Source organism: Rhipicephalus sanguineus, chromosome 4, assembly GCF_013339695.2.
Source record: "Rhipicephalus sanguineus isolate Rsan-2018 chromosome 4, BIME_Rsan_1.4, whole genome shotgun sequence".
NCBI classification, from domain to species: domain Eukaryota; kingdom Metazoa; phylum Arthropoda; class Arachnida; order Ixodida; family Ixodidae; genus Rhipicephalus; species Rhipicephalus sanguineus.
Genome location: NC_051179.1, coordinates 104,194,575 through 104,205,944, shown reverse-complemented (window position 1 = coordinate 104,205,944; position 11,370 = coordinate 104,194,575).

Sequence of the window (11,370 nt, the reverse complement as noted above, 5' to 3'; positions counted from 1 at the left end):
TTTTTTTTTTTTTTCGAGCCTGGTGGCAGACATGTCACCGCCCCGTTTTAAAGGGGACGCTCATAGCATCCATCCATCCATCCATCCATCCACTGAAGGCGCGCGGCGCCGCGCGCTAGAGGCCTCCCAAGCTCGGCCAGGGGGTGCTGCGTCGCACGCGTTTCGCCGCCTTTCTTGCGAAAACCGGTCGCTCCTGTCCCCACACCAGCCTTTTGACTGTGCTGTCTCCGCACGTTCAGGCACCCTGCACGCGCTGTTCTCTGCTCGCCGTGCACGTGCAGCTTCAAGTGTCGCTTGCTCTGAAGGTTTAGAAAGATCCCAGAGACGGGGGAGGAATGCTCGGGGGAGACGGGGGGGTTGCGGATCACGTGACCACGACGTCACGGATTAGCGAGTGGGCGTGACCCCCCCGCACCTCCTCGGAGGAGACGGGGACGTTTTCCCCGAAAGGACAAACAATCCCCCGGCGGTGGGGGATGTGGCGGAATTTCTGGCTCTTGTTTGGCCACATTGTTGCACTTGCTCCTGCAGAGAGCGGCAGTGGGTGTCCAGTCTGCAGTTGGGGTCATCTGTAGCTGGGGTCATCGTCGTCAGCAGCTGGTGAAACGGGCGGTACAAGCCGCAGGAGTAGTCTGGTAACACTGGTCTCCCCCTCCGTTCGCCCCGTCCGTGTGAGTGGGGGGCATTTGTGGCGACTTCTCCTCGCGAGTTGACGTCACTAGGCTCCGCCTTTACCCCCCGAGCATTTCTCCTCCGTCTGAATACCCCTTTAACGGTGGGAATCTTACCAGAGGAGGACGGTTGATCGACCACCTTTTCGGGACCGAGCAGGCCGTCAAGGGCGATGCTGTTTGTGCGAGCGCTACGTGCGTGCAGATGCTGAACGGGCACATTTCTTTGACATGAGTAGGGAGGTGACTGCGCGAGTTCTGTAATTATGTTACCGGTAAAACGCACATTCGTTGCGGCAGTCTTGTATACTCGGAGCTGTCAGCAACCATCCAGCACGCTTTCGCGTGCGTTTTCTATTGATAACTTTTCAATTGCTTGGATGCCAAGTTTGTCGTGCGGCTTTAAATTTATTATGAGCTCAGTGTGAAGAGCATAAATTTACATCTGCCCTGTTGAGTCACTGGCTGCATCGCAATGCGCAGTGTTCAGTTTCGTGGGAGTTTCACTTTTGCCGAGGTTTGCATCGAATGATAACAACGTCGGATCGCAAGTTTAATGTCGCCTTGGATTTTTTTAGAGCTCCCTTTGACAGCATAATGATATACGGAAACAAAAAATAAATAGATATTTCATGCCCACTTCGACGATGCATGTTTCTTGCAGAGGTGTGTTTCATTTCGAATAATATCGACGTCTGATCACGCACCGTGTTCGCTTATTCGAATGTCGCTTTGGTTGTTTCGACAGCTCGCTTGGTCAGCATCATACTACACAGGGGCGTAGCCAAGGGGGGGGGGGGGGGTTCAAACCCTCCCCAAAAATTTTCAATTTTGCTTGCGTATATGTACACGCACACATACAAACGCACGCACAAACATACATAAAGTATGGTTGGACCCCCCCCCCCTGAAAAAATTTCTGGCTACGCCCCTGATACTATACAATACCCACTGGGATCGCGCATGTTTATGATTATGCCGAGATTTGTGCCCAATAATAAGCGCATCTGAATTCGCGAAGCCATCGAAAATTTAATTGCCACCTTGGTTCTTTTTTCAGCTCGTTTCCAAAGCGGCATGCAAGGCTTTTTATTACGTGCCGAACGCATGACACTAATACGAGGCACGCCGTGGTGGATTAATTCGGATTAATTTCGGCCACCTGGGTTTCTTTAACGTGTACGTAAATCTAAGTACGCCGGTGTTAGTGCATTTCGCTCCCATCGAAATGCAGCTGCTGTATGCGTGAATCGAACCCATGACCACGATTTTAGCAGCGCAACACTTCAGCCTTCTAAGCAATCACGGCGTGTCGCATGCAAGGCCAATATAAACGCTCAGTGCAAACATACAGCTTAATTCTGTTTACAGGGAGCCACGACGGGAAATGTACCGCAATCAGCTGAATTAAACACATAGTACTCACGGTACGTTATTTAAACTGTGGTGTAATAAGCCCAAATGCTCCGCTGCTGTAACATTACAAATGGTTGACTCGGAAAGCCAGCGCGCAATCTCGAAACGTACAGCGGCTGTCTATTTATTGTAACTTCGGTTCACAAACGCACTTCCCTTTCAAATGAGCACGATCATCGCGTTTCTCCCCGTTAATAGTTCGTAATACTGTGTACGACAAAAACTGCTTCAAGGTGACAAGACCGCGAAAGCATCGCGGCGAACTGCCATAATCCACTCTTAACGCCTCTGCTCCTCGGACTGCTTGCATTGGAAACGGTAGAAGATGACAGGAAGTTTTCGGCTCTTGGACATTTTTAAACTTTTGTGACAGTTCACAATGCAGCAGGACTGCGTGCCTGCTTTCGAGTACGACGAAGGAACGGCACCCATAGCGTGAAAAATGCGAGATAAAAGCCCCGGGGAGCACGTTCTCCGCGCGCGCGATGGGAAAACCAAGCAAGAGCGACCCGTCCCAGCTACCGGAGTTTTGCCCTCTCTCCGCTGGGGCGGCGGACGGCGCTGCGCAAACTTGAGCGTTGGAGGCCTAGAACGGGTCGCTAGAACTGCTGGACGCGTCGGCGGCACCCGGCAAATCGGCACTGATGTGGCTTTCGTTACGTGTCTATCATTATTAAGCGTAGGAATCGTCGTCTTAAGCCTTGATGGACGACACTTCAAAGCTTTTAATGGATGCTTGCTTCATATATGCCTTTGAGAGATACTGCAAATCAGTTCTTGTAGCCGAAGTGACTGCTGGAAAGTACGCAAAATATAAAAATGAAAACAGGCTGACACCGACCGTGAATATTCACGATCTCAGTGTAATTGAGCCGAACTCATTGCTGGGCTATTTAGAACAATTACTCTCAATTAACTAGACGCCGAACGACGGCCAGAAGAAGGAGACAGAGGAAAAAAAAGGGCGTGTCTTATTCTGATTTCTTCTGCCTTAATGCTTTTTTTGGTGGTGATTCGGCGTCTAGTTTATTCAGAGTAACTGAGCTGCTCTAATGGAATTTAACTGTGCTCAGAAAGCTGTGTGCTGATATTGTGCCGAAAGCACACCGAACATTAACCGTGCGTTGGCGAAGCTGCGTGTACGGCGCGTATCTTTACAAATGCGCTGTAAATATGACTTCGACGTTACGAGGGCTCAAAGGTATTGGAACTCAAAGTTAACTCGACCGGTACAAATAACGGTCGTCCTCAGGTTCCTTGCACGGATATTGTTATTAATTGCTAGGCGCCGGGTGGGGAGGGAATACCTTACTGTCCGTATTTGTGCGTGTAAATACATACCCACGTATATATATATATATATATATATATATATATATATATATATATATATATATATATATATATATATATATATATATATATATATATATATATAAACATAATCTCGCAAAATCTCGCTTTACAGATAAAGCAATGAAATTATAATACAAAACGTTGTCCAAAAGAAGTTTTTCTAATGGCATCGATAGAAGATCAGGAAAAGTGCAATATAAGCTGTCCATTGAAAATGAGAACTGGCTGTAATGAATTTAGGCAGAATAACCGACGGGCTACATTTCCATCTGCGCATTTTAATATGCTTGAGATAAGCCCTGATGCATGAAGTTTGTGCCTCGAAGGTGAACACGCGCGTTCGGCTCGGCTTCCTGGCTCGCCTTCCTGGTATTTTAAGCCCTCAGAGGTCGCATAACCGATGCATCGTAACCGCGGAAGCATGCTGTTGATACAAGATAGCCTTTCGGCATTAAAGAAACAGCGCAAAACTGGCAGAACTCAGCCGTCACTAATATAAATGTTGCGATAGAGTCATCTGTACTTAGGTTACTCATGAAACAGTCGAGCGCATTGGAGCTCATACAGAGATCAATGCTCTGGATATATCGTAGAGACTGCCGGCAGAAGAATTGTAGGCTTTTTTTCGTCGCTGGTTCGTTAGTTCTTCGTAGTCAGTGTTCGTAGACACTTATAGTGTAGCGCGGCTCGAAGTGCTGCTTGCAAACCGCACAGCAATCAGTGAGCAGCTAGATGCATGTGCGCAAAATCCCATTGTCGCCTTCATTGGGGGTCGGCAGGCTCCAAGAACAGGGAATATCTCGGCGCAATTTTGGCACGCCAGCACATTCACTCATGCACCATGGCGCGTAGCAGGCGTTGAGACACTGATTGAAGCTCAGTAATGCATTAAACGCGCTCAAAACGCGCATTTACACGCTTTCGTAGGCTGCGACGAGCGCGCGCCAAATGCAGACGCTCTCCACAGCTTCAGTACAAAGTGACTACAGCGCCGCCGCTACGGTCGCCCGTCGGAGCATCACCCGAGCTGCGGCGCGGCCGCTTCGTTCGTTCCACTGCCCCCTTCTAGTACACTGTAGTAGGGCGGCTAGCCATGGTTAGAGTGACCTAGAATAGGGGGAGTGTCCAAAGCGCCGGCCCCCGCGTGGGCCTTTTGCCGTGAACTCCCGCGCCGCGCCGCTGCTGCGCCGGACCCGTGGGCTTTCCGCGCTCGGGAAGCGCGCGGAAAGTGAGGGGCGTCTGCTACGCGCTGTAGTTTTTTGCGCCGTGTTTCCACACAGGGCACTTGAAGTCTACTTAACTTTTATGACGCGGTGCGGAATGGAGCCTATCCATCTTTAGGCGTTGTGTTAGTGCTGGGGCAACAACAGAATGCAAAAAATCGTGTGTCAAGCGGCATCAGCGTGGCCTAGTTGCGGTTACAGAGATCGAGAACGTTGGCGCGTGTGTAAAAACGCGCAAAACGGACATGCACAAGCAAAGAACGAAAAAAAAACCCCTATTCGCATGAGTAATCGGGCAATAGCATCACGCATGCACGAATTAAGAGTAATAAAAAAAGTAAATTGCACGTGCAGTCAGCTGAAATACTTGCGCGCAGTGACCGCTTCACACTACGAGCTTTTTACTCATGGTCGCCACTGGTTTGCTAGCCATATGCACACCGCTTTATTCGACAATTAATTAGCCTCCACTAGCACTTTATTATGGACAGAGCACACCGGGAAGACGCAAGGGAAGCAAAAAAAAAAAGGAAAAAGGGAGTAGAGACGGCCATACGACTGCAATGCTGTTGGCTTATTTTTGCTTCTGAGGTAGCGTACAACAAGGCTCACCGTGCGCAAACATTTGACAGAAAAGCAATGCCAGGTAAACTAACCTTATTCCACCAAGTTTTTGCATAAAAGGCGTAATACTTTACAAATATCCTTTACAAAAATCCAGATATCACGAAACAAAGTTACAAATGCCCCCTTCTTGCTGTACAAGCTGCCGAAACGAAAATACGGTAAGAAATTGACAAATAGAAGTGTAATATCTCAATCACTTCAGAAAATTGTTCAAATGCAGAGATACCTTTTGTACCTAGCCGCATGTTGCAATGGATCGCTGAACGTCAGTATGAAACCTTCGAGCGAGATGAGTGCATTGCTTCAAGCCTTCACCATACGAAATGAAAACAGTTTCAAACAACTCATTCTCAACTTCAGATGTTTTCATGGTTCTCGGAGGTTAGCCTTCACCCGGTTCAGAGACTACAAAAAGATGTGGGCGAGTAGTTACATAAAATACAACTTTTTCCGCGGCAGTTGAGTGCGCGCCAAAAGGGCACCCGACCGCAATTTCCCGCTCTTTCCTGATGACCTCAATATAGCGTCCACCACAATTTCGTGCTGAAGCTCCGGAGTACTTAAATAGCGAGTCTGCTCATCTCTTGAATAAGTATAAAGAGATGACCAGACGGGTAAAGCAAGCCTCTTTTGTCCCGCAGACGCGTGCAATCAGCTGCTCTGAACTGAGAATCACGTTTGTTTCCAGGCGATCGCTCGTAACGTGAAGTGAAGCTCGTGGCGTGAAGTTAGGATGTTGCACTGTTATCGTTTCATTTTCTTTGGTTTGTCTTTTTTTAAAGGCTAAAGCCTCAGGTGCCTCATCAAACACGAAAATTGACCGTCGGCGTCCCGCGTAGTCAACACGAGTGATGCACGAAATCATCACGCGATGACGTCGACAGAACTTGTGACGTCACTAAGACGTCATTCAACGTGGCGTCATAGGATGACGCCATCACACGACATGGTCGCTTTGCATTGTCTCCGTGATCGGGGGCCGATCACGAAGGCAATGTAAAAGCAGGTGAGGTGCAGAAAGCTTGCAATGCCTTCGATCTTGTGGGCAGTCCGAAACCACGTTATGTGCAGAAAGCTTTCGGAGAGGGACGAGGGAGGACTGACGAAAAAGATGGCTTTCGTTTTCGAGTCATCTTAGGCGAATGCATAAGGGGCCATGTTATTTTTTTCATGTAATTTTTTCGCATACATTTTACCTATGCGGTCAGTTCTTCAAAATGTATGGGCAAGTTTAACATGTTGACAACGACATTGGTGACCACTGCGCTTTTTATAACCTGACGGAAACAAATCGTCAGACCACACATCGTCAGAATTATTTCTGGCTACAGGAAGCGGGTTTGCGCGCCACAATACCATATTAGTATTGTTAGTGGTTACGCAAATGGCAAGCATGTCAAGTTAGTGATGCCATGACCTATCGGTCGTGTTGGGCATACGTACATTCGTGCCCCTCCGCGTGCCAATTTTCGTGTATACCAAGTCAACGAGACGCGAGTTACGCGAGTAATTTTTTACTTTTGGTACCGCGGCCACGCCGACTGACACATTCGGCTTCGCATGAAATGGCTTGAAACAGCAGAGCGCCGGAGGCAGCCTTGTAAAACAAATCGAATGCACGAAATAACAGATAGGATATGAAGGGTGCAAACGCGTTAGCATGCATGAGCTAGTTAATACGTGCATATGTGCTACGTTCTCCTGGTTATCTCCAGTTTATTCTCTCCTGCAGCAAGTTTACGTTCGTCATTCCACACGAAAGTAAGTTAAGCGCCTTTTCTTCTCACGATGAAGTGCACGCAGAATGCGTTCGATCCTCAAACAGCCACGGAAGTGTGGACCAATGCGGTGACAAACTAGCTGAAAGGATATATACAAAATCCCCGTTTCACAACACACAAACTAACAAACGCGTTCTCTGTGTGACGAGTCGCTGCAGTATTATGCTTCAATGACGCAGTATTAAATATTGCCCAAATTTCGGCAACTTTAGCTAATAGCGGCCAAAATATCGCGCGCGTAGCAGACGCTCGCCGCTTTGACGCGGCTTCCGCCGCGGAGAAAGCCCACGGGTCCGGCACGGCAGCGCCGCGGCGCGGGAGTTCACCGCAAAAGGCCCTCGCTCCTCCCATGTATTCGCGCGGCGCTTTGGACACTCCCCTATTCTAGGTCACTCTAGCCATGGTAGGGTGGCTAGCCACCCTACCCATGGTGGTTGAAGCGCCGCTCAAGGAGCCCGCGTAGACACTAGCGCCAGATTCCCCTCTAGGTATTATTGTAAGAAACTCTATGCCAGCGATGTTCAGTTTTGTCGGCGGCCGACACTCTGTTTGCCGCTATCTGTGTACAGTGTGTATTGCTGTAGTTTGACTTTCCGTTTCCCAGCCACAAGTTCGGCCAAATAAAGAGTTTCATCTTGGACACGTTGAGTGCTGCGTTCGTCGACGTCACGACCACGTGACAATATCGTTACATTCACTGTTCTTCGTTGTCCTCGTTCATATGCGCAACAATATATATGTGAGGCTTACTTATCACGATTTTAAGTTATGTGTATGTAAACTAATCTTGAACTCGACAGTGGCAAGGCTGCTGCTGTATGTGATGAAAATTCACTCAGGAGCTTAAATCTAAGGATAGAGCAACGGTAACCCTTTTCCATAGCGTCCACTCACTGCACCATCTTTAGCGAGGTTGGAAGTTGTTCAACAAAGTTCAAATCTCATAAATTTTGGAAGGTAGTCGCTAATTACTCACTCAAAATATTGATTGAGTCTTTGCGTCATCTGTACACTCATCTCTGTTACATCGTCAACTGAAAAGCGACAGCGCGGTTATGTGAACATTACGAAATCCGTTTAAGCTGCACAGCTACTCCAGCTGAGCTAGCCGTTGTGAAACATATAAATAATTTATGAGAATTATTTCTGCGAAGCAGAGCTAAAATTGTAGCAACTTCGTGTAATTAGTTAATTCACTCATCAGCTTATCTTGTTAAGATGCTCTAAGTAATACTGTACAGAGAACTGTGTTACCTGTTATGGCGCGTGGTGTTGTGGTTTTCTTTTGTTTACGCCAATTCTCCCAAATTTCCAAACAAGATTCGATGCAAAGAACATTATGCTCAACGGCTTGAATTTGGCATTTTGGTTGAAGGGAAACAAGTTTCTATGAAATGCCCAAGCGGTTGCTTCATAAAAGAGTTCTACTTATAGTTATCAGGATGAACAACGCTGAGTTCGCCGCCAGCTTTTGTGTCCCTAAAGGGGTATTCAGACGGGGGAGGAATGCTAGGGGGAGACGGGGGGGTTGCGGATCACGTGACCGCGACGTCACGGATTAGCGAGTGGGCGTGACCCCCCCGCGCCTCCTCGGAGGAGACGGGGACGTTTTCCCCGAAAGGACAAACAATCCCCCGGCGGTGGGGGATGTGGCGGAATTTCTGGCTCTTGTTTGGCCACATTGTTGCACTTGCTCCTGCAGAGAGCGGCAGTGGGTGTCCAGTCTGCAGTTGGGGTCATCTGTAGCTGGGGTCATCGTCGTCAGCAGCTGGTGAAACGGGCGGTACAAGCCACAGGAGTAGTCTGGTAACACTGGTCTCCCCCTCCGTTCGCCCCGTCCGTGTGAGTGGGGGGCATTTGTGGCGACTTCTCCTCGCGAGTTGACGTCACTAGGCTCCGCCTTTACCCCCCGAGCATTTCTCCCCCGTCTGAATACCCCTTTAAGGGGATACTCAACGAAACTTTTGCCGCCGAGATTTTTTAGCCCACATTCAATTCAGTTCAATTCAATTCAATGGTTATTTTCTTGACCAGTGAAGAGGGCAGCGAGCAATAAAGGCTTGCGAGCCTCACGAAGGTCCCCCCCTCCCCTACACTTCAGACAACGTTTAGCAATATTTATACCATATAACGGCTGCACTCCCACCAACACCGTTTCACGAGAATAAAAAAAAAACGGCAGTCCACCTACATTCCACTATACTGTGGCCAACCTCTCTGTGATACTAATAGGGTGACATCATTGCGGAATGTTGCTTATGCTGGCCTCCAAAACACAGAAACAAAGGCCACAGCTATCAGTGAGTGGATGAAGCGATAAACTCGCAAGAACCACTCAGGTCTCGTGCTCCGCGATAACGCAGCGATTAGTAACCAATCTTTTAAATGCAAACTGATTCTCGCATGCTAGGAATGAGTAACGAGGTCACGACCGAGCATAGGGGGTCGTCGTTTGGCGCTCGGTGAAGCCAGTATCTAAAGCTGTGGGCGCTCAAGGAAAAAGAAACGAATCAGTTTATCTATCTGTCAACATATTCTACAACAGACTTGCACTAGACATAAACAGATTGTCTAATTTCATTATACATAAACAGATTGTCTAACTCCATTATCGATTTCCGTTGTAGACAATATTTATTATTTACAATTCCTCGTTTCTACCATATGCACGCTATTGTTTTCTACTGTGGGCTGACACAACACAGGCAAGCAATGATAAGCTTACGAGACATCAAATAAGATTAATAAAATCCTTGCTAAAAAAAAAGAGCTTACTGATTCGGTTAATTATAACAAAAAACGTATGTTAATACGTCTCCTTAATATTTACGATTACAGCATTTGCAGGGCGATGAAAAAAAAAAAACCTAAACGAAGAACAATAATTTCTTAATTAGCCTACCTACAGTCGAGAACAACTTTAGAAGTCCGCGCCATTTCCTCCTCAAAGGCAGATGCACACGAGCCTGCGCCAATGGGCGCGCACTCGAGACTGACGTCATGAGCCAGACGGCCGGTGACCCCGCCTTCGGAGAGCATTGCTGAGCGCATGAGTGGGATTATTTCTTCGTTCGCGGAGGCGACTGGCTGCTGCGATTCGGTCGTCTGGGTGGGCCCTCTTCGGACTTCTCATGTTGTAACCTTCTGAGATTGAATATGGTGCACGCCAGCACAATCGTTGGTTGGTACCTCGATCGCAAACTAAGTGGAGTGACCAGATGCTATGCATTGTTAGTCCTAAAAAAGTGTTAAATTATCTCATTGGCATTGGTGTAAACATAGAAAGTGTTACCTCCGCAGATGTTTTTACCACTGTTATTATAAAATATACGTAGGTTATTAGTTATTTGAGCGATTTACCCATTGCATCGATGTAACCTAATTCTACGCTGTTGTACATTTATGCACAACAGCGTAGAATTATATATGCGTAGTATACATGTGCCTAGTTTATACACTTGCGTAATTATATATGCGTAGCATACGACAGCGTAGGATACATTTATGTACCCTTCTCTGTTGTTATATTTCATGAATAAGTATTGTATCCTGTTAACATTCAAGTTATGCAGTAATTCTGAATTGTTGCCATTTTATTGACGAGAACTTGTGATATTTCATATCTCATCCTTTTCATTTTTTTTATTTCCACGTCTCTGCTTTCGCAAGCCCTTTAAAGGGGCTCTGCAACACTTTTCCAAGTAAGCATCGAATGGCTGCATTGAAGGAGTTTATTGCCTCAAGAATCGACCGCCGCATAAATTTTTACCGCCCGTCAGGTACGAGCGCAGTTGGCGAGATCTGTCACACGCTGTCATTGCTTTCTCTCCTCTCTCGTCCCGATGAGCGCGGTCGAAGCTGAGGAGGGTGGGATGGCACGGGGAAAAGAAGTTACGTCACGCGCGCTTCATGACCTTGAGCCTTTTTTCTTCGACCTTGAGCCTTTCGAACGCGCGGGTACCTGGCGGCCTCGGCAACTATGCAGCCCACGATGCCCAAATCAGCCAATGGCCGCGAATTCGGGTACATGGCGCGGTCATGTGGGTATGTGGCATCATTTTTTGAAAGAAGAGGGAACGATTTCTAGCTGCTCTTTGAAAATTAATTGTAAATTTTAGGCCGCGTGCTGCGCTATAATGTCCGGCTCGCGTATTCTCAGAAGCCTCGACTACCAATCGGCAGCGTTTTACTGACCATGCTCAAAAAGTGTGGCAGGGCCCATTTAATGGGTATGGGAGCTGGTCAAGTTGTTTTATAGTGCAGCTTTTATTCCCACCATCGGTTATCAATGACACA